This window comes from Halichoeres trimaculatus, unplaced genomic scaffold, assembly GCF_033239565.1.
Source record: "Halichoeres trimaculatus isolate MK-OKI-2021-1 unplaced genomic scaffold, fHalTri1.1 fHalTri1_scaffold_8, whole genome shotgun sequence".
Lineage (NCBI taxonomy): Eukaryota > Metazoa > Chordata > Actinopteri > Labriformes > Labridae > Halichoeres > Halichoeres trimaculatus.
In genome coordinates, this window is record NW_027437186.1 from 32,330,084 (window position 1) to 32,354,134 (window position 24,051).

A 24,051-nucleotide genomic window follows, 5' to 3' on the forward strand; every position below is an offset into this window, starting at 1 on the left:
CTGACGACAAACCATTATTTGAATGCAGGGTGACCCAAACAGCTGCAGACTCCTGACACCCATGACAGGGCTTGTCACCTTGTGTAGGTATGAAACAAAACTTGATGGATGATCCAGAACACATATTATAATAAGTCTAAAACCTTTAAGTGGTTAAAGCCAACAATAGATCTGAAAGGTTTTGATCTCAAGCTCTAAAACATCCATCAAGACACCTGAACTTACTTCTGTTTGATCAAAACAACAGCCCAAAGCATCAACAAGCGGCCATTCATTATTCACGCGGCGGCAACTTTCCTCTGATGCAATGCTAGGGGTTGGAAGCTAATATACTTTTATGATGTATTTTCAATGTATTATAAGTTCCAGGTTTAAACGTAAATATGAAAATGATAAACTGCTTTAAGATAAATCAAAGCATAAAAAAGAGGATTAAAAAAATAATCTGAAGATGTATGTAACATTAGCAGGAGGTGATTATGTGAATTAGAATCACAACAGGATGAGCAAGACTCCTATTAAAGCAGAGGACAGGGGTACGTAAACACATTGTGGCGGGTACGTGGAAACGTTTAATAAATTTTGATTTCTACTCTCTTTTGGGACAGAAGTTCCAGTTTCTACTTTCCTCCCCTTCTTTAAAACTCAACAGTTTTCTCCAGATTTTGTTTAACAAACCTCAGATGACTGATGAAAAAAGTAAACTGCTAAAGTGAGTCTGAATATAATTCTAATTGGCATGAACCCGAAGTTTGAAGTTCCTCAGGAGCTGTAAATAAGGCTTGGAGTCCTGTTTACAAACAAGATTTGAGGTCACACATGACTGACTGACTTTTGAGGAAAGTGGCCCTAGTGGTCATTGAGTATTTCTGGAATAGCGCAGTATGTGTGAATCAAAGTCAATATCACTGTTTGAACTTAGCAAGAGGAAAACATCAACAACAGAGGCAGTGTCCCAACAAAGACTCGGGTCATCTCGACAAGCTATTTCCAGAGGGAAAAAAATCCGATCATGAGTTCACAGCTACAACCCTGTGACATTGACTGCTCGCCCCATCTCCATCTAAGAAACAGCCCCCCCTCCCTGGAATAAAAATGACTGACTGCCGGAGCTGGTGATGTCACTGACCGCATTTGTCCCCCATCAGTGCAGAGCAGTGCACCGCTTCAACCAGGGGGGCTGGGCCGGGGCGTCCGTCCTTGAGACACTGATAGAGATACCCCCACCTCCCCAGCCCCCGCTCTGCTACTGATACCCTGCTCAGGCCTTCAATGCCTCAGTGTCAGGAGCCCTGCAGGCAGGAAGCTAAAAAGGATGGCAGCCTCTTCCTTCCCCTCATAGAGGAGAACGGGCCAGGAGGAGCTGCTGACAGGAATTTGACCCCAAGACTGATGACATTATGTTAGAGGAAATTGTGAATTACCTTCTAACAGGCCTAATCTTGTCACCTTTATTGATAATCTTGTATCTACATTCATCAGCCATGGGAAATTGGGTGTTTGCGAGGTGCAAACACAGACTAACTGGATGCTTCTTAGCAGATTGTTTATTTGTTATTGCTGATCTGCCACTCCATTGTTCTTTTTTATTTCTCCCCATGAAAAAAAACAGTGAAGAAATCCTGTGTGCAGGCACAGCATGAGGAGTGAGTGATTCTATCTGATGCACTGAGAGCTGAGCGGCCCTCCCTCTGGGCAGTTCAGCCTTGCCTGACTAGGAAGAGAGGGAAGAGCTTGTGTGCACTGGCGTGCGTGTGCGTGCGTGTGTGTGCGTGTCGGGAGGGGAGACATTGTTCCTTGACGTCACCGCTCAGCCCAGCCTGCCGCTGCTCTCAAACACGTCTTTGTTATTCCGAGGCTTCCACCAGAGACCGGCCATCCGCAAAACACGGAGTCCCGCCTGCAAGGCTGCTGGAGCGGGGCGGAGGCTGCAAATGGTTCACACACAGAAAACAGAGCAACCGGACGCAAACATAACCACGTGCACAAACAAATGGGAAGCTCTGTTTAGCGTAACGTGATATGTGAAATTGTAATAACAACAAAGATGGTTTGAATTTGTGATATATATTTTTTTTAATTTAATAATAATAATAATAATAATAATAATAATAATAATAATAATAATAATAATAATAATAATAATAATAATATAATAAATTATCATTGTAATGAAAATAAACATGTTTTGAATTTGTAATAAAAAATCTAATAATAATAATAATAATAATAATAATAATAATAATAATAATAATAATAATAATAATAGTTATAATAAAAAAATATTATAATTATTATTATTATTATTATTATTTAGACCCTAAAGAGTCATTTTGCTTAAATTCTGCAAACAAAATACCTTTAGAAATAAAATTAACTTGATTGTGCAAAAAATACTGTGGTCTTGTTGTGGGAACAATAAATATTTTGCACTATTTTTTTTTAAACAATTTATTATCTTGTGGGAGGAAGTGAAAACAACTTTTCTTGGTGTACAATACGTGCAAACAAGATGATTACTGTGATTTTGAAACTTTTGGGATCTCATGCTAATTTTTAGTGTTCATATCTACAGTTATTAATGGTACATTTTATAAATAATTTTTATTATTGAGCAAGTAAAGTGTTTCCAGGTTTTTATATTAACACAAATAGCCTGTAAGACGTTGTTCTTCCTCCCAATAAATCTTAAAAAGTAAGATTTTCTAAATTGCAAAGGTATGGAAATTTGTTTATTGTTGCTTTCTTGCTTTACTGTACACGCTAAATCAACAATTCAATACTTACAGCTGTGGTCATCTTTTTGAAGCTGTCAGTCAACAATAAATAATATCATAATAAACAAAAACAAATACATAATAAAAAAATGAGGTACATTTTAATTGATGGCCAAATTGGTCGGTCAAAGAAATAGGCAAAAAAAAACATATTTTTTCAAACGTGTAGGTAATTCGACTATTATGACAAGGAATTTTTAATTGATATAAAACAAATATTAATGTTGAGCTATAAAATCACTGATGGTGCACCACACGAAACCAGACAATAAGAGGAGCCATGCGCCGCACTCCGCTCCAGTGTGAACTGTGGCGTTAGCAGCCCATTAGCGTGTAGTTACACCTTTGCACTCAAGTGTCCTTCCGCGGAAATCTAGACCGCGTTTTCGGAGCGACCAGCCGAGCACGGCTCTCTCTGGTAACTGAATAGCCAGTGTAATCTGACACTTCAACTTGCCGTGCTCTACGGTAGTTGATTCAGTCAGTCACTCACACCGTCTCCGGGGCTCTCGCGTCGTCTTTGTGAAGTGCAGAGAGCGAGAGAGGGGAGCGACGTAAACACGAGGTTTGGAGGAACAATACGCGGATTCACCGCTGAGGTCCGTAGCTGAAAGTAAGTTTGGCGCCTGGTTATTTTTTGTTCTAAAGCGGGGTTTGAATGCGTGTGTGGCTTGTTAAAGATGGGGTTGCCTCCCGCTGGACACAGACAACCTGCTAACAATAGGGTGACCTCCTGGAAACCTTTAACAGCCGCTGATGAACTCGTGTCAGAGGGGGCAGATTGTGGCTGTGCGAGCGGTAACGGAGCGCCTTTACGCGGCTTAATGACCATGCTGTGTGTGTGGATCTCATGTTCCTGCCTTTTGTGGACGAGTTACGCTGGAGCGAAATAACCAAAGTCAGCGTGTCTGCAGGGTTATATCTGGATAGGTGCATGCATTATGTGAGGATAGGAATTTGCTCCTAACTCGGAGTGATTGCGGGTCTGTGTATTTGTGTGTGCGTCCAGGGCGATCAGCTGATTGCTTGGTTGATGCTTAACAGAGAATGTATGTCACTTAGCTAACAGTCAGCGCTGTGACTGGGCTTGTTGCTATTATAAGCTACCTGTTGTAATGCAATTAGCAGGCATGTCCGTATGTTACTCTGATATCTAACTGTTAATGCAATGCACTGTCAGTGACATTTGCCACCTTTAGGTGCACTGATAACACTGATTGTGTTGATTGGGTCTTCTGAGGCATCATTCAAAGATCAGTGGGCTCTAATGTGAGGACATTAAGACCCACAGGAAGACTTTAGGGCTCTCTTGCAAACAAAAAGAGACAACTTTAACAATTATTTAATGTAACATGTCTTTAAAGACAAAGCACAGGTGTGTTTCTATTTGTGTGCAATGCAACCTTGTGGCATGCCTTCAGTTTAAATGAGCATCTGAATCCTGGATGAAGACCTGCAGCAGTGCCATATTTCCTAAATCCCTCTGCAGCCAAGTGTGGATGTGCTGCTTGACTCAGCACAGCCCTATATGCCCTAAGTCTGGAGGACCCTCCCCGTAAAAATTCCTCCCATCTGGATGTGAGGCCAGCCGGGGCAGAGCACAGCAGAGAGGGGGCTCCCAAAGAGGAGGAGGAGGAGGAGGAGACTGCCACTCTTTCATTACAGTGCACCCTGTTACAGGACAGCTAAACTTTGGCAGAAGGCGAGAAGGAACCTTTAGCCTTGTTAGTAAGGCTTCGAAGTTAAAGGAAGCAGATCCTCAGGAGCTGTGAAATTTGTGTGAGCCCAGGAAAATTCTGCACTGTATCTGATCCTGTTACCATAATAGAATAAGTAGTTTGCTGTAAGAAAATCAATCATTCTTAAACGCATAAAAGCTCCCACGCTCTTTGAAAACATAGAAGTTGAACGCAGTCAGTATGTGTTGCAGAAGTATTGCACACGATTGCAGGTGCTTGTGTGGTCGCTCTTTGTATCTGAGTCTAGAGAGTAAGTGTGTAAAGTGTAAACAGATTTTGGATGGGTGCACCCTCCAGTGTCTCCTTGCTCGGTAATTTAAATTGGTGATGTAATGAAATTGTTTCCGCGGCAACACTTGTCAGCGGCTCCACATTAATTAGTGCTGTTAGACTTTTTCTCCCCTTCTTCTTCTTCTCCTTCTGATGAACTGAAGCAGCGTTAAGTCATCACAGCGAGGCATGAAAAGAAGGCACGCTTGCTCAGAGTGGGTTACCTGATAAATTGTGAAAGAAAGAGGGCAAGGAATTAAAGCCATCTGCAACTGTTTGAAACTTGGATGTGTGTGTGTGTGTTATTGTGTATGTGTGCGTGTGTGTATGTTTGAGTTTTCTTTCCTTCTGTTGTCCCTCCTGGGGCCTCTCTTCAACCAGCCAGCCAGCCAGCCAGGCTGTGAGACGAGACAGAAGAGTGTCTGATTCACTAAACAGGCTAAAGGCTCCACTCACTTTGAAATCAAATTTGGCTTTTATTTTTAAAGGCTGTAAGTATGCTCACTGAGGCTGGACTGTCTGGACCTCCACGCCATAATACGAGAGAGATGGTGCCGGAAATATGTCAGGAAATCTAAAACAGAGACAGACACTGGCAGTGTTTAAAGAGTGCAGCACAACATGAGGATGTATATTTATGTGCAGCTGTGTGTTTGTTCCCTGAGAGAAAACAAGGAGACAGAACGAAGGAGTTGCACTTTTGAAGCTGCAGCAGGAGTGACAGGGATGGATAATCGTATTTCAAGGACTGAACCCACAAGCCATGAAGCCCCCTAAAACTGGAGCAGAGTAGACTCTGATGTCCATGATGTAAAGGTAAAAGGAATCAGGAAATTGCATCATAATGAAGCTTAAAGCAGCTCTCCTTACCTGTGACACATTAGTTAAAGAAGCATGCTGTGAGGTACAGCTGCACATACAGTGAGTTCTTAATTTCAGCGGTATCCCAGTGTGAGCATTTGTAATAATTACATCGCATAAGTCTGAAATTACTGCAATAAAAATGTGAACAAGCAGTGCTCACTCATTATGTGCACATTTTAACTATTGAACAGGGGCCTTGAGTTTATGTTCTGTGCTTTAAAATCCTTTTTTGATGCAGTTCAACACTGTTTGAGTGCGCTACCAGCTACTCTCAGCAAACCAATCCCCCTAGATTAAAAAAAGGGGATTCAGTAGACACGCAAGTTACTTGCACATTTAAATTTTTCATGTTGTGTATATTAAATTTGAAGGCAGATGATGTAGAGCTCCCCCTGCTGAGTGGCTGCAGTATAGGTCATAAACCTGTGACCAGATGGAACATGAGTCAAACTTTAGATCACGGCGAATCAATTAAAAATATGGTCAGGCTGGATTTTCAGACTAAGGAGAAATGACATGATTTTTAGCAGCAAAGTTAAGCTGCTGTGGATCTCTCTTGAGCTATGCAAGTCAGCTTTGTTGTAGCACAACTCCAGTTGTGAGATGCAGTCAAACTTTAAATTTTATCCGCCCCCTCATGAGATCCCTTGGGAGAGTTTGTACAAAATGCGACATGTTTTTTAGTGTGGTGTCTTTGGATATTATGATCTTTCAGCACTGCAATGCACTCATTGCACAGCAAACAATCAGACTGGTTTTTGGACTTGTAAAATAAATAAATACTTTTCAGTCCACATAGGGTTAAACTTTAGATTTTCCTTGCTGAGTTTCACCTGTGTAGGGCTGCTAGTGTTAACTTTTCAAATGCACCTGCTTAATGCCACAATGCATTATGGGTTAGTTGTAAGGCTTGGACTAGGCTAACTGGACTTAAGCTTATACACATCAGAAAAATGTGTCTGTGACTTTATTTTGTCCTTAATATGATAATTTTAGTCCAAGTGATCTGTTTTTGGAACATGTTTTTTTTTTAAGTTATTTGAGTTTAAGAAGTTGATTGATTGGCAGCTCTTGCAGCATTCTGAAAAACAGAACACTGGAATAAGTCATTTAACTTTCTGTAGCCAATAGCCATAAGTATCTGCACCAGATCAATACGAGAAACTGATCTGTTGTAGATTGCACTGACCATGGGGATTTAACATCTTAACGGCAACTTTCTGGCATGTTTTGGTTAGCGTCGCTGGTCTGACGTCAATCATTAGCAGCCAGGTTGCTTCGGTGTATGCCTTAGCGCCACCAGAGGGATATTTTTGGCTTCATGTGTCACAATGGGTGGAAATGAAGGCATGTTATCGTTACACATCGCTGCCACGTTCTTGCATTACACTTCTACTTTAGACAAGGAGTGTTATCAAAATGTCAGTTTGTAAGTTTTAACATTGTTATCAGACATTGAAAAGTGAGTATTTTAGTGTGATTTAATGTAGTTTAAAATGTGCTGTCGTAACAGCTGAACCTGATGTTATCAGAACAGCAATGATGGATTTGTTTATGCCTTTTTTACAAGGATCAAAGTTTGCAGCCACAGCTAGATGAGGAATGTTGAACTTGGAGACAATATTTATGTGTTTATGGGTCATTGGGTCAAGCCAAATGTTGAGCCGCTCTCATGTCTCATCCATCAACACCCTTTTACTCCCTGTCATTTTTAATATGCAGTCTACAACAAGTTGGATCAAAGTCTAGGGTGTTGAATCTACAAACAACTCTGAACTTTCATTCCTTGTTCGTCTGTGAAGCTGTAAGTGAGCGAAGAGATAAGAAGTAAGAAAAGGAAAAGAAAACAATCACACATGTCTGAGTAATAAGCTCTTCATTACTCAGCGATTTACCAAGTTAAACACTCTGTACTTGTGTTTCCAGTGTGCCGGCACAGCTGCAGCCTGCCAAGTGCTTTAAACCTGGTGAACGCTAATTAATGTTTTGACAGCCTGACATTTCATCTAGCTGTTCATGTTGGTTCAAGGAATACTGTGAAATCACTGCTCCCTTTTCCCTGACTGTACACTTGACATGGATTTTTGTTGTCTGGTGTCTTGCTATTAGCCCAAACTCAACCACCCACCCACTGGTGTCCCGAGCAGAAGCCAGCCTTTGTCTCAGTCTCTCCTTCGCTCCTTTTCTGTCTCACTTGTGGTTCATCTTGGCACAACTTTTCATCTGGACTCTAGCTTTGTTTTCAGTGTGCCTATTTAAGTTTTTTAATAAGGAGAAACTTGTGTTGCCTTAGAGTGTTTTTAATGGCTAATTTTGAAAAGAAGTCTGAGAGGGAGTCACACCTTTGAAGTGTTGAGGTTGAAACCTCGTTGTCAGACTCTTAACTACTTCCTAAACGCTGTTGTAATTCCACCAATAAGTCTGCAGTTGCGCTCCCTTCAAGTTAAATCAGCTAAATGAGGAAATTAAGCGTCCAGCTTTTGCAACTTTTTCTGCCGGGCAGCCATGATGACATCATTCTGTATGATGAGCCAAAAATCAACAAGCAGGCTGTGCAGGGATCAGAAAACCTCCATGGCACATGCATGTCAGAGCTACAAACCGTAGCCTGTGGTTCTGCTTGTGGCCGGTGGGTTTAAAGCCCTGAAGTGTCTGAAAGCCAGAGGAGTCATTGAGAATAACTCCATGAGCAAGGCATATCTGACCTTTAAGCAGCAGCAAACAGCATTGTTTGGCATCCAACCGAGGAAAACACTGACTTTGCTGTGCTGCTTTCAGGTGAGGAAAACAGGGCGGTGCAGTCAAGGAATCTTCACACTCAGCAAAAAACAAATTCCTTGAATAAGAACAAATCCAAGAAATAGTGTTCTCCTCTGAAGCCCCTTTTTACACATCAGCTCCTGACTTTTTCCAGACAATTTCAGGATTTTCAGAACCAACTTTCTGGGGAATTAGTCAGTGTTGGATGTGCAGCCAACAACTGAAATCTACTAAAAGTTTTGGCACCAGTTGGCTCATTGTTAAAGTAGCTACAGGTTGGTTTGTCTGCTTTTACTCTTTGCTGCATGTCATCCCAACTCCTCTCTTCACATTTCCTCATTTTGATCAATCATTTCAACTGACACCTACCCGCCACTTTCACTTTCATGCTCGATAAAAAAATAGAAAGAAACATTCATCTTTGTGTTGATGGATATGTTCTTTTTTAGGTCTTACATAGGCAATAATAATAATAATAAATAAATAAGAAAAAATAAAATAATAATAATGATAAATAAATAAGAAAAAAATAAAAATATATATTATTATTAATATTAAAATAAAAATAAAAATAAACTATTTTTATAGGACTTTTCAAAACAGAGTAACAAAGTTCTTTACTTGAAAATATCAAACAGTAAAAGGAAATTAAAGAGAAGTAAAATTATAATAGTAATAATAATAATAATCATGATAATAAAATAATAATAATAATAATAATTTTAATAATAATAATATAATAGTAATAATAATAATTTTAATAAAAATAATAATAATAATAATAATAATAATAAAAAATAAACTGTATTTTATAGGACTTTTCAAAACAGAGTAACAAAGTGCTTTACTTGATAAAAACAAACAGTAAAAGGAAATGAAAGAGAAGAAGTAAAAGAGAAGTGTGAGGAGAAATTTAGAAATATATAAAAGGCTAAGAACCACTATCAAATAAAGGAAAGGAAACATTTGTAAAATAAAACCAGTAAAAGTTTAAAACTATTGAAAAACAAAGAATTAAGGATTTAAAATCCTGCCCATGATCCTGTCAAAGAAGAAAAGTTCAAAATAAAATAAAAAGTAGTGTCTTCAATTTCAGTCTTTTGTAACTAGTGAAAAACGTCTCACAGGAGTTTCAGTAAAAAAAAACAAAAGGCAGACATCCGTGCCTATCAGGAAAATCTTTTGCAGAAAGTGCAAATTGTGAACAGTGTAAACACCTCGCCCACTCATTTGGGTCTACTACCCGCTGAATTCACACCTCAGCTCACCCAGACTTCAGGCAGAGGAAAAGTCAGGTGAACTACTTTAGCAAACGTTCACACATGCACCCTTAATGGAAAATATTGGGGAAATTTTGAAGAGCCCTGAGCTTGTGTGAAAAGGGCTTCAGGACTTTTTTTCCAAGGGTGATTGGCTCATGTTGCCTTTTCCCACTTACACCCATCTGAATGAATCTGACCCTTTTCAAGCCGTCTGTTCAGATAGTTAAATTAAGGCTAAACATTTACCAAACTTCTGTTTCTGAAGAGCTGTCACTTCAACCTTAAGTTACCAAAAACATCGGGGAGACACAGTCCATTAAGTGCTGTTTTTTTTCTGGGACAAGAGAGTGAACCAGAGTGCAGAGTGAGGACAGAGTGAAGAGAAGAGTTGCCGGCTCGCCCCTGTCACCGTCTCATGCATGTTTGATTTGACGTTTCTTTGAGAAACGAGTGCAGGGGACGTCACAATGGCCCATGTCCTGTTCCCCTCCGCTGAGAGGCTGGGGCCCTTGAATCATAAATGACACCCGGGCCGGCCTCAACCAGGGAACAATATGAGAGTCTGCGCCCGCACAGGAGGAACAAAATGTTCCCTCCAACCATCCATCCGTCCATTCGCCCACCGCTGCCGCCTGCACTCAAGACTTCACACCATCGCAAGCAATTACCCTCACTTTTTTCCTCCTTTTTTTTAAGCGCTGATGAAATCCTCACAGAGCCTGTCTCGGCTGTGTGTCTGTGTTGTTGTTGTTGAAGCGCAGAGAGAAGGGGTTAGCGATAGAGAGGGAAAAGAGATAGTATGTGTCTGAGTGAGTGGCGTTGGCGTGTGTCTGTTTGGCTTGTAAATCCTGTTTAAGCTAAACAAACTCATTGTCCTCATCCTCCAACTGTGTGCTTTGTGTGTATGTGTGTGTATGCTCCCCCCTCCTCCCTCCTTTCTCCTCTCCTCTCTCTTTCTCTCCTTTTGAGTTGTAAGTACAGTCACTAATTAGTCCCCTCTCTCTCTTCATGCTGGGTCAGTGGGTTTACGGTTTCAGCGCTGATCTGCTGTGTTTGCCTTGTCTCTCCTGATACCGGAGCAGCGCCTGCGAGCCAGCCAGCAAGCCAGCCAGCGCTGACTGCTGCTGCAGCCTCCTCCAAAAGGGTCTTCACACCTCGCACGGTGTCCCACATGGGTTCATTTGCCAGACAGACACTCAGGACTGTGCTCGAGCCTGCTCTCTTGCAGCTTGAGTTCATGCCAGGTACCAAGTCCAGTGGAGAAGAGCGCCTGCAGGGTCGACTTAGAAAGTTGAAATCTCTGCTTCCAACAAAAGTCATGATGCCTATAATTACTTGCACAAGTACAATCAATACTTTTTCTTAATATTAGAAGTTACATGTTGTGTTTATATTATCATTATTTCTATAAACAGCCTCTTGTCTAGTCTCAGAGTGCGTGGCATGTTGATTTTCTGTTTGCGTGGGAGATGGGGAGTGATAGCAGAGTTTCTCTGAAGCCAGTCGAATTGTCTCCATCGTGGCCTCCAGAGATTCATACTTCCTTGTTTTCTGACAAAGTAAATTAACAAGGATAATACTAATGCAAAGGGACAGCACTTATTCTTCCCCTGCTATGTCGGTTATAGGGGGGAGAAAGGGAGTCGAGCATTATCTGCTCTGATTCTTTCACGCAGAGAGTTGCAAAAAGCTGAAATATGGTAGAAACTGAAGAGCTGCTGCTCATGTTTCATTGCAAAGACGTATTGCATGCATATATTGTTTTTTCTTATGAGGATTGAGTTTCAAGCAGAGGTATAGCTGCGCACCAGATTGATTTTTCACTTGTGCTTTTGGTCTGTTAATGAAGCCCTCTGTGGTTTTTACAGAGAGCCCCTCAAATCATATTGGCATACAATCTTGAGCTCCACTGCCCCACTAAGACTGTTTTCTCACTGCTTTCCGACATCGCTCAGGGACAGAAAAAGTCTATTACTGTGTGCAGTGTGTTTGCCCGCTCTGTGCCCTCCCTTTCGTTTTGACACTGGCGGTTGAGCCAGCCGCTTTCCCAGGGTTCTAAGGACTGACATCCCTTTCATTTTCCCGCCTGGGCGGCTCAGATAAAGGGGCATATTTTAAACCTCTGTGTGGATACACCAACTGTAAAGAGAGACGGGCTGGTGGGCCTGGGCCGAGCTGCAGCATTAACTTCACACACAGGAAACGAGACAGAGGGATGGAGAAGTTAGGGCCCTGATTGGGGTGTAACAAACAAAGACGTCAGTTTTATTAAACAGTGATCTCAGCGGTTTGTGAATCACAGTACTTCATCTGGCTGCAGACCTAACTTTGCGGCCATCACTAACCTTACCTGCAGTCTCTCTGCAGATAACCCATTTCTCTCCTTTAGTCCTGCTCTATTACAGGAGCAATGTGTCTCACCACTTGTTTTCTAACCTCCCTCTGTTACAAGTACGTCCTCCCAGCAAACAAAAGCCACGGTGGAAGCTGTCGTTTATCATATCAGTAATGAGAGCAGGCTAATCGTGTGTATTCCAGAGACAGCAATGATACACTGCTTGGCGCTTGCCAGGGATCAGCCTCTAAACAATGTTTATCATTGTCTCCCTGGGCTCTTTAATTATCCAGCAAACATTATTGACATAACAGCAAGGGTGCCTGTGTTGTATGATTTTAAAAGAGCCTGGGTTGCTATTATAAAATTGTGTGCTTGCAAAAATAACAGCAAAGAGATTTTTGTTGTTTCAAGGTTCTTGAGCTTGAGTTTGACATTATTTGTAATACATAAATAACTGTGCTGTTTTCAGAATGACTGACAGGTTTGTTTTTCCTTGTTAAGTCCTGGCTTACTATCACACAAACTGAAAGTGAAAGAAAAAGCTGGGTGGCAGTTTATTACTGGTTAGCTTCCTCATGCTTGTGCTGGTTATGCTTTGTTCTGACCAAGTTGTTTTCTGACAGTTTAACCAGACACAGTTTTATTTTCTAGATCAAAATACTGCTATACTGTGCCACACACTATGAAGTTACATCTGTCAGCTGTGTTTGTTTACATCTGGGTTGTAGATCACTATAGCATTGTTAACCTGATACAGCCCCGGCTAGTGGTGGGTTGGTACACTTTGGTTTTGACGCAACAAATGACCAGCACTTCAGCAATATGATGATACAAGTACTATTTATTATTTAGCCAACTAGCAAGACATTTAATTGTTTGGTTGCCTGAACACACACATCCAAAGTCAAATGGCAAACCGTGTGAGAAAGTGCTGTAAGAAGACGGCAGGATGAAAACTTTAATCAGAGAATCGTTAAGAAATGTTTCAATCCATCGATATCGTTAGCCTTTGTGCTTAACGATTCCCTTATCAATTCTTGACATTGTGCCGGAGCCGCCGGGCCTTTCTTAGCTTAGCAGTCAGATAACGTTTACCAAGAAAACTCTGATTCAGGATTTTCAGCTTGAAGTTTTACTGAAGAACTGACTTCATAAAGAAATGTACATTACTCTCTCTCAGGAGATTCATATTCAGTACATTCAAAATGGTATAATTCACCTTATTTACCAAAATAACAAAATAGGGCAAGCTTGATGCTAACATATATCGGAAACTGAATTGATATGCCAGCAATTAGCATAAATCAGTATAACTTCAGCTTCAGAATAGAATTTCAACTTTCATCACAGAAACATATCACATCAACGCTTTGTAAAAAATACTGAGAATTTCAAATGTCAAAAGCTAACAGGCAATTGAAAGGCTCATGGCTGACTTCATAACTATGCAAAGCTTCCTAACAACTTAAACCATTGCTACAACCACTTTGAGACACTAGATGGCCTACTTGAATTATTAACATATTACAACACAGTACATCAACGTCACATTGTGTGCAGTTTTTACCTGTTTCTGTATAATAATGCTGAAATATCCAGACTCAGAGACCAATTACATTTTATTCACTTACAGTTTAAACTCAATTAAATGTTGTTGACACAGAAAACCTGTAAAGCTACTTTTTGTACCAAGAAAATTCACAACAGGAATTGATAAGGGAATCGATAAAGAATCAGATTGGTAAGCAGAATTGATAAGGGTACCTGTATTGACAAAATCTTATCAATTCCCATTCCTACTCTTGTCATCTAGTTGGGCCTTTAAGTAACATAAAACATGCATTTACCAGCAAAAAAGTGGCAATAAATTACATGATAACAGTAAAATAAAAACACATCAACCTTAAAAAACAACAAAATCTTAGTTCAAGCAAGAAATTAAAAACATGGCACACTAAGAATGGTTACAGCTCAGTTTTGCTTTCAGCCAGCACTTGACCTTAACAGTGAAGGATTTGAAATCTGTGTTCAGTTTGATTTCAGTTGGTTATCAATTCCAAAGTTTTACCTCTTTAACAGAGAAGGCTGACCATCCAAATGTTGAGATAATAGGGGTGTAACGGTTGACAAAAATCATGGTTCGGTACGTACCTTGGTTTTAGGGTCCCGGTTCTGTACATTTTCAGTACAGTATGGAACAACGCAAAAACGTTTGCTTGTTTAGCATGTTTATTAAACCAAAAACTTGCCATTATACAGCGAGGGGGGAGGCTCTTCAAGCTCTGGTTGGTCGTTAGCAGCAGCCATGATGCACAATTCAGACACAAGCTCCTGTGGCTGCTGAAGCTCTTTGATATTCATCTTCTGACTGGCTCACTGTGAGACGTCACGTCCACATGATATGCACATGATCGCAAAGCACAAATCACAGACCACTTTCCTCATGAATATTAAAACACCTTCCCTGCTCAGCCAATCATAGACGAGTACTCACATGAATATTAAAGAGCCATGTGCAACGGCTAACGTAAACTTACTGTACTCGTTCGAATACAGCACTGTACCGAACTAAACGGCCTTATGGAGCGGTTCGGCACTGATACATGCACCGTTACACCCCTATGAGATAGTATACAAAAAAGAGGTACTGCTTTGCCAACAGGGGGCACCCAAATCCATAAGTGGTGTCACTTAAAAGTCAGTGTCAGAAGGTTGAAATGCTGAGCTAACATGCTAACATGATTCTTGCTTAAAATCTCATCTGTCATTGTAACTATTTGAGCATCAGCCCTTAGCGTTAGCAAGACGACAGAGCTAGCTTCTTCATGGTGTTGTTGTGAAGCATCAACTAAACAACTTCAGTTTCTTCTTAAATAAAAAAAAATAACATCACTTTGTGAACAATTAGCCTTCAAGCACTCAACAGGAGTGTCTATTTTTACTTATTATCTCTAAATTAATCATTTTCTCAAGTTACATGCCAACTTTTTATTTGTAAACAGCTCAAATTAGCTTTCTTATTGATGCTCTTTCAGTCAATTTCCAAGTAATCCATCCAGTAAAAAGAGGCAGTGGAAGTTGTTAAGAGCTCCTCTGTGTCTGCTCCTTTCCAAACAACCACCCATTACTCCAGATTACATGCATTAGCAGCATCTAATACAGCTATTACACATCTCAGCCATATTGCTTTCACAGCCATCCTGTAACCTTTGCCTGGCTGCCCGGTGGGAGCTGAGTGGAAGCTGAATGGCATGTGTTGACATTGTTAAAGAAACACGTGAGGACATCACACGTTTCATGTCTGACTCATTTATTAGGAGGGGTGTGTGTGTGTGAGTTAGTGTGTTTGTGAGGGGTTTAGTTGTCAAACCACAGCCTGACCTGCAACATCTTAAGGGTGTTGCTCAATGTGCTGCCAATAAAATGTGAATGGAGTGCGCTAATGTCAGTGTGTTTGGTGGTTAGCGGTGGTCAACAAAGGCAGCAGGAAAACAACAGACGGACAGACATGTCTAGGAAGTATGAATTAGGGCCAAACTGTATGTCATCTACCCCCACATATTTACACACACACACACACACACACACACACACACACACACACACACACACACACACACACGCACACACACACACACACACACACACACCTAAGTCTTCCTCTTGTCATGCCTTTGTAACCATGTCTCCCTGGATATCAAATCAGCCTGATTGTACAACAAGAGAGGAGGTGTGTCTTATTGATGGGTGCATGAAATCACCTTTGCTGTGCTGTGTGTGTGTTTGTGCATGCTGCCGTGAAATGCGTGTGTGTGTGTGTGTGAGAGCAAGAGAGAAGGAGGTGGGGGGTGGAAGCAGCAGCGGTGGCTTGGGGTGAGGTCCTGCCCTGATTTTCTCTGGAATTCCTTTGTTTTTGGAAGCCAGAAAGGGGGAAACTGAATCTGCGTAGCCCGAGGGGTCTCCGCTCCTTGAGAATTCTCGGCACACACACACGCACGCACACACACACACAGATGCACACATCTCTCTGCCGTGAGCTCTGATGGTTTTAGGGGTGGCTCTGTTTTCAAAGCTTGGAACAGCCAAGGTGTTTTTCACCTTCCAGAAATGAAAAAAGGCAAAAACAAAAGAGATGACTGAACCAGGCAAAGCATCTCATGCCTGGAGGGAGCGATGCTGCCCAAACGTAAATTTGCTCGGTATGAGCTCTGGAAGTCAAAGTCAAATGTAGATCTGTCGCTTAGGACGCAAAAGATACCTTTCAATGAATGTGGATGGAAAGCACAAGCAGAAAAAGCCTTTTCCTGCTAAAAAAAATCATAATAATGAAAACTGTGGCAGGGATTGCCTCATGTTTTCCATTTTTAATGAAGCTCCTCTGCAGATTAATAAGGTTTTTAACAGCCTTTCATGGCCACTGGAAGGGCCAAGGCTGCTGTAGAAATGTCGTCAGTTGCTCCTGCAAGCTGCAAATTTCCCCTCACATTCATGGCTCATTAAATCTGATAAACCTCGGGTAATGGTGTTAAAATTGTACAAAGGTATCTCCATTTACGCACGGCCACAAGTTTTCCGTGACCAGATCCTTATCTGGGGGGCTGTCGCTTTAAGTAACTAACTTCCACAAAGCCCAGCTTTTCCCTCTCGTTTGAAGGGGGCTCGTGTTGAGCGAAGGGGGGGTGTTGAATAGGCTTGTTGCCTGCCTCTATTGAGCCAGCTTCATTCTTTCTGTCCCCTGGAAGAGGCAGGAGGCGGGAGGGGGAGGGAGGTGGGAGGTGGGGTTCAATAGAGGGGAGATGGCAGCGGAAAGGGGGAACAGGAGAAGGGCTGGAAGGTCTGGTCACGTGAGTGATAACAGTGTTCGTGCTGGTCCCTTTCAGGCTGTCACAGTAAATCTGTTTGACTTGTCACTTTGTAAATCATTACGAAGGCTAAAAGCCTCTCTATTGGATTGTGGAGGGAGAGGGGAGGCAGCAGGTTTCCTTTGTGCCTCCTTTACGATGATGATAATCAAGTTTGTTTCTGGCCATCCTGCTGTGAAGCTATAATTAGCTTCCTTTTTCTCTTTCTCTCATCTGCGTTTTTTTGCATATCGCTCCTCAAAGAGAAGTTAGAGTGATTCAGTTTTGGTTCTGAGGTCATACGCTGAGTTTTGTGTCAAGGCGTTGGTGGCTTCAGAGTTTTACAGTCATAAATAAGACGTCTGAGCTTTTCTAATTTGTTCAGAAATGCATAAATAATTTAATGGAAACCTGTTTCTAGTACTTCATTTCACAGGATGCTGAATTAAAGGGATGGTCGATACCAGTTTTTTCCAACCGATACCAGTACGAGTACTCCCTCTTGAGTACTCACCAATACCAAGCACTGATACTTTTGATACATAAAATTTCAATTAAAAGTGACAGATAATCTTGAACAAAGACCATTTTTAGGTACCTAAATGCATCCTTGTGACTTTGAGAAGGTGGAAGAGTAGGTGATTTTCCATGCTGGACATGAACACAGCATTGCAAGGTTATATACTGAAGAATAAATATGATAAATTGAAAAATTATACTTTATAAAACAAATTGAAAAATATTTTACCACTTTAACACAAAAAAGTACAGAAAATTGGTACCGTTGAGTACGGGTACTGATTGCCAGGTACCGGGCATTGGTACCATATCGTTTCAAATATGAAAGGTACCCATCCCTACAAAAAACTAGGGGTACGACAAAAAATAATATCAAAATATCAAGCTTTTTGTTTGACAATTTCATATCCTGATTATTTTTGTCCAAAACATTTTTTTCAACTTTAAATCCCTCATTTTAGTCTTTGTTTACAAGCTGGGTTGGAAAAAGTCAGATCTCTTAAAAAACGCATATATTTTTTTTGCTTTGAGTATTGGCTGCTGGTATTGGCAACCTTTGCAAGTACCGATACCTTAAAATAAGGCTGGTAGCAGCCTGATACGTGCACTGAAGTACTCACCCATCCTTAGTGGGATAGCTGCACAAATCTCCTCCACACCTCAAGTTTTAAAGGTGACAACCAGAAGTTTTGTCAAACTTTGAGACTAGAGCTTCTGAAAATGTCTAGAAAATCTAAAAGAGGCTTATTACTGGCATCTCTGCTAGCACCACACTGTTTGTTTAGCTTTTATAACATCTTATGTTATCAGATCAGTCTATTCTCTTCAACACTTATCAATTTCCAAAGCTGCATTTTATGCTGTCGGAGGCTGATTTTGGTGTTGACTTGAGCTTGCAGAAATCAGTATGATAAAGATCATTTTTTAAGGGAAATTATGGAATAATTGTTTCTTATTTGTGCGTTATATTGGTATTGATGTGTATATAAACAAGTGCCACTGAAGCTAGTGCGACCCTAATCTGTGCCAGTGTTTCTCCAGTGTGTGAGGTCTCCTCCTCCAGGTCAGTCAGGGTGACAGTCACAACTTGAAGTGTGTCTCAACAAGCAGAACGTCTCTCCTTCCAACCGAACCAAACTACTCTGACTGAAACATGACAAAGCAGATCATGTCTCCTTCAACTTCTGTTCATCTTTCTTTTACCTCTTTTCCATGCCATCCATTTCCCCACGGTTTTCTCCCGCTTTTGCGTTCTCTGCCCCCGCCTCTCGTCTTTGGTGTGTGTGCCAGCAGCACTCATGCCTGGAACAGAGCGCCTGGGCAGACATCTGTCGCACAGCATCCCTGATCTGATCTGCGACTCGAAGCATCGGGGTCACGAAGAGTAGCAGTCGTCAGTCCAGACACTGTGGGAGACGGGTTTTGTGTGTTTTTGGTCTTTATGCTTCTCTTTCTCTCATTAAAATTCTCATTGCACACAGCGGCGCGCACACATGGGTGTTTCGGCTGTTTGTCGTCTCTGCGAGCAGAGCGTCTGTCGTGTGAACCGTGTTGCACCACTTGGCTGGCTCTGCCCCGTGTCTGCTTGATGGAGCTCTGTCTTAGACTCACAGGTGCAGGGAGCAGAGGGAAATGTGGTCTTTATCTGGCTGTTCATCAGCTGCAGTGATGTGCAGATGATCTGAAAGGAGAATTTTCTGACAGTTAAACTGGAACTTTGTGCCTGGGGCAGAGACATTAATGACAAAACCAATGACAGAATGAAGAAACAGGTGTTAATTGTGGCTGTTGCGTTGTGTTAGACAGAGATTGACATACACTGTGTCTGCCAAGTTTGATTCTTCACATACCTTCTTGAGAGATGACTGCCTGTGTATTGATCCCTCTTTATGTTTTGACATTTATTGGTGTTGCAGCAGCTTTTATTTAAACCATGAAACAGGTGAGTTCATACTTAGTGACAGGACGTGTTAATGCTAAGCAAAGATGTCAAAAAAGTGGATATTTGAAGAGAGACTGTCATAAAAAATTAGCGTAACTCTCCTTTAATGTTGTAGCCTGTTAACAAAAAAATCACTACCAATCTATTTTGAATGTAAATACATTTTCTGACACTGTCAGATTGATTTCCTGCTCCCTGGGCTGTGAATTTCGCTAAAATATGAAGTTAAACTTGCAGAGACTTGATCGACACAGCTAATCCATCATAGATCACAGAGTATTTAGTTGCCCTTGAGTCATGTTATCTGAACTTAGTGATGTAGTCGACAGCAGAGAGTGAAAAATCTCCTCCTGCTGGGGCATTTGAAGATACTTCAACTTCTAAGATCTCAGCGAAATCTTTTACATAACAAGAAACAACTAAATTCACATGCTCCTTCTCACATCCCTGTTTACTCGCTTTGCTTTTCTGATTTGATTTTCTGACAACACATCTTGTCGGCGCACTGTTTTCCAGCATGAGATTGTCAGCTCTCAGATGTCGCAAAGTTTTGAAATTGGGTCTCTGTTTTGCTACTAAAATACCACACGATTTTTGAGCAGCTTTGATAAGAGGGCACAAAGGTCAGAGCGAGTCTGTGATTAAAGTCTTGAACAAGTTTTAAAGTAGATTTCTGAGGCACAACAAGACGTGTCTGAAAGGAACCTTAAATAAACTTCTTGTGCTTTTGATGAATTATTTAAAAAAAAAAAGGCCATGCAGGGAAGAGGCTTAACATGCAAAAGCAGAAGACAGCAAAAGACCGTTTTGTCCATAGGGGTGCCAAAATGACACAAAATGAAAGCATCCCTGAGTTTCATTTCACCTGAAAACGAAAGCAAAGGAAATCAGGCACTCACCGGCCACTTTATTAGGTACACCTTGCTAGTAAAGGGTTGGACCCCCTTTTGACTTTGCCTTAATCCTTGGTGGCATGGATTCAACAAGGTACTGGAAACATTCCTCAGAGAGTTTGGTCCATATTGACATGATAGCATCACGCAGTTGCTGCAGATTTTTCGGCTGAACATTCATGATGAGAATCTTCCGTTCCACCACATCCCAAAGATGCTCTATTGGATTGAGATCTGGGGACTGTGGAGGCCATTTGAGTACAGGGAACTCATTGTCGTGTTGAAGAAAGCAGTCTGAGATGATTCCAGCTTTATGACATGGAGCGTTATCCTGCTGGAAGTAGCCATCAGAAGATGGGTACACTGTGCTCATAAAGGTATGGACATGGTCAGCAACAATACTCAGGTAGGCTGTGGACTTTAAACCATGCTCAGTTGGTACTAAGGGGCCCAAAATGAGCCAAGAAAATTTCCCCCACACCATTACACCAGCAGCAGCAGCCTGAACCGTTGATACAAGGCAGGATGGATCCATGCTTTCATGTTGTTGACGCCAAATTCTGACCCTACCATCTGAATGTGGAGCAGAGATCCAGACTCATCAGACCAGGCAACGTTTTTCCAATCTTCTATTGTCATGATATAGTTCAAATTTGCACCAGTCCTCTGTCTCTGTTTCTTTCTACAGAGCTCTGTTTGGCTCTGTTTCAATTGACTACGAGCGCAGCATATTCAGAATCGCTGAAAAAAGCACAAATGTTGGCAGCATTGCAGAGGTCTGGGGTTATGCTACAAAACCAGCACTGTGGTCCTTTACGATAAAGCGGTAGACCCGTTTGATTAACTCAAAGCCTCAGGAAGACTCGGCTCTACAAAGCTCCTGAGTCACTGAATCTGAGGCTGCTTTGATTGGGTACGTCTCATGTGAGTGAGTCAGCAGTGTCACAAAGTAAAAGGCCAGCATGTGTGACAAGCTGATTAGTCTCCTGTACGATGCCTGTCCACTTCCAAAAGGTGTATCTGAAGATCTTGTTTACTTGGAAGAGATGGAAATCAGGCTGAGATAAGATGAATACTTGACATGCTGGTGTCTTTTGAGGGATAATTGACCTGTGACACTTAATTGGCAGGACCTCAAGCCCATGATGGGGGCATAAACTGAATGTCAAAGCAGATGACAAAAAAAAGTTCACTCATTCATCAAATTCACCACATAGACGAGCCATTCACTGCACTGCTGCGCTGATTTAATATTAGAACGGCTCCTATGACCAGACAAACTCCTGGCCAATGTACACTTTGAGGACATTAAAAAAACGAGCCACGCTGCAAATTTCAGATAACATTCACTAAGCAAATATTAACTGGCTGGCTCCGTGCATTAATTCAGTTCACTTACAGAACTACAGCCAAGCCTCACAGTGTGCTTACACTGTATAAATCATGCTTAAATAGGTTCATGTTTGTGCTCAGTAACACCCATTCACCTTGATATATCTTTATTTGCACTTTCTTAATACTCCTCACCGGGCGGGTGCACATATCCCACACACACCTTTGTATTATTTATCATCTATGTGGTTATTTTTTTATTAATTGAAAGCAGCCACTAGAATTAATCATGTTAATTAAACACTTTTTTTAAAGTTGCAAAACCCAAGCAGGATTGAATTATAGAAGTGAAGACATTTCTCTGTCGCTGGTTCTGTCATATCACAGCAAATCCATGCTGCATTGTCCAAGAGTGTGTATCCTGAAGCTGACTAAAGGCAAAGTTGAGATAAGGAGGAATATTGTGAAACAAAAAGTTTCGTACTCTTTCTGATTCTTGGTAGTCTAAAAGAAAAAAACAAAACAAAACAAAAAAGAACTTTGGGTGTGGCTAACATTAGCAGAGCTAGCACCATCAGCCTTCAACCCTCCTTGCAGATTATTTAGTACGCAGTCACACTGGCAAACGGTACTGTGCTTAAGCATGCTCCAATCCTAAAGTCCAGATTTTTTGGCTGGCGTAACCACAGAGGGATGTCCGAGTCCGATACCCTGATCAGTATCGGTGTCCGATATGGCTTTTTTTGGAGGGTCAGATAGCATCGGATTTTGAGTGGGACCAATCTAGTTTTCACGTGCTTTCAGCACCATCATGCTTTACAGCTGCTGTAAATCAAACCATACTGCAAACATGTCCGCTGTGTGGGATTACAATTTTCTGGCTGATCTTTAAAAAACCTGACCTGCCGATACTGATTTTTATTTTTTGATTTTTTATAACTGATGGAATATGCCTTCAATGTTCCAATCTTATTTTTATAAAAATCATTACACAATACTTGTGAAACAATAAAATCTTAATGTTTTAACTTTAACAACCAATAAAGTGTCCTGAGTTTTAGGTCTGAGAGCAAAAAGCAACAATGACTGGCTGTCAGACCTTCCCTGAGGTATATCAGATCAGTTTCATATGTAAGGATGAGTCCATCACCGATCTCGGATCCCCCAAAATCGGCATCGATCAAACGGCCAGCCGATTGATCAGTGCATGTCTACAACAGAGTACGGGATTTATCAGAGAAAGGTATCGGATTTGTCTGGTTCATCTGGAGTAGTGTGACCTCAGGCCGTACTCTCCAGCGGGGAAACGGCACCGCTGGGGTGCAATTGTGCCTGAGCACAGTTCAAACATCCAGACAGTGACAGTGCCCTTACTTCCACATGTCTGTGCTGCTTCTTGCTGAGGTTGAGTGGGTGTGCGCTGTGCTTCCCTATGAGATACAACCTGTGGTAGAGCATTTGTGCAGCTTGTTGCTTCAAGACAACTTTTATTGGGAATTTCTGGTCTACAAAATGTTAATGAAATTTACCCAATCGTACAGTTGCCTTAAAGCACATCTTGAGTGGGAAATTTGGAAGTTGGGATAAGCATCAATCGCGCTCTCACATCTTAAAAGACAAAATAATCCATCAGATATTCTGAGTGTGTGCCATGCTGTGTCTGTGTCATCCTCATACGCTCTCATTAGCTGGTAGCCGTTACCTTGACAGGTCAGAGCAGGGTTCAACAAAAAAGGTCTTACCCAAAACTTATGGGGAAAAAATGTTTCTAAGTGAATAAAGTCGAGTCTGTAACCCACACACCACTTTATATTGTAAACATGTTTCACGTTTCGAAGCATTACCCTTGATCCTGATCCGCCAGCTCACTTTTTTCACCTGAACTCGTCAAACTAGAAGTTTCTCCAGGAGAATCCTCTTAGTGTCCTCTCTGCGTGCTCCGGCTATGCAGCAGCTCGGAAAAGGTGTTTTATAGCGATGACAGGCAAGGTCGGGCCGCTGAAACAGGACAGTGTGAGCGGAGAGGGGGGGTGGTGGGAGAAAAAGGGGAATTGAGCGGAGGAGGAGGGGGGTAGCAGAAGGATAAAGAGAGGGAGAGAAAGTGAAAGAGTGTCACTGCAGCTCTCCTGATGTCCCACCCGCTCTTCAACCGCGGCTACAAATCAAACCGGACTGAGTGTCTGCTGGCGCCGTGCCATGACACTGATCACTGGCACACAGAACACTGTCAAAACCATCTTGATGGGTTATTAGGAATAGTCTATCATTTCATATCACTTTGCTGCAGCTCTCCTGACGTCCGTCGTGTGTGTGTGTGATGTGTATGAAGCATTTTGGACCTTGGTGGAAGGTCTGCAGGGATGGAAGCACATTTTACACACAGTAACCCTTCAAGGTATGAGATGGAAGGATCTCAGCTGATCCCTTAAAGTCACTCCAGAGCAGTAAACTCTACGTGACTCCGGTGTGTGTACATCTTTACGTGCACTGTGTGTAACCTTGTGGTTGTTTTAA

The 24,051-nt window shown here is 41.6% G+C and overlaps 1 protein-coding gene across 3 annotated transcripts in view; it reads left to right on the forward strand.

The window, feature by feature from the left end:
• Positions 1-3,221: 3,221 nt before the first annotated feature.
• zmiz1a (zinc finger, MIZ-type containing 1a) overlaps positions 3,222-24,051 on the forward strand; it is a 140,177-nt gene continuing 119,347 nt past the window's right edge. For 2 of the 3 annotated variants that reach the window (XM_074675574.1, XM_074675576.1), the window contains exon 1: positions 3,224-3,390. The gene's annotated coding sequence lies outside the window, so the exon portion shown is untranslated. Of the gene's footprint in view, positions 3,391-24,051 lie in introns of all 3 variants that reach the window. The other variant, XM_074675577.1, reaches the window with a different exon arrangement.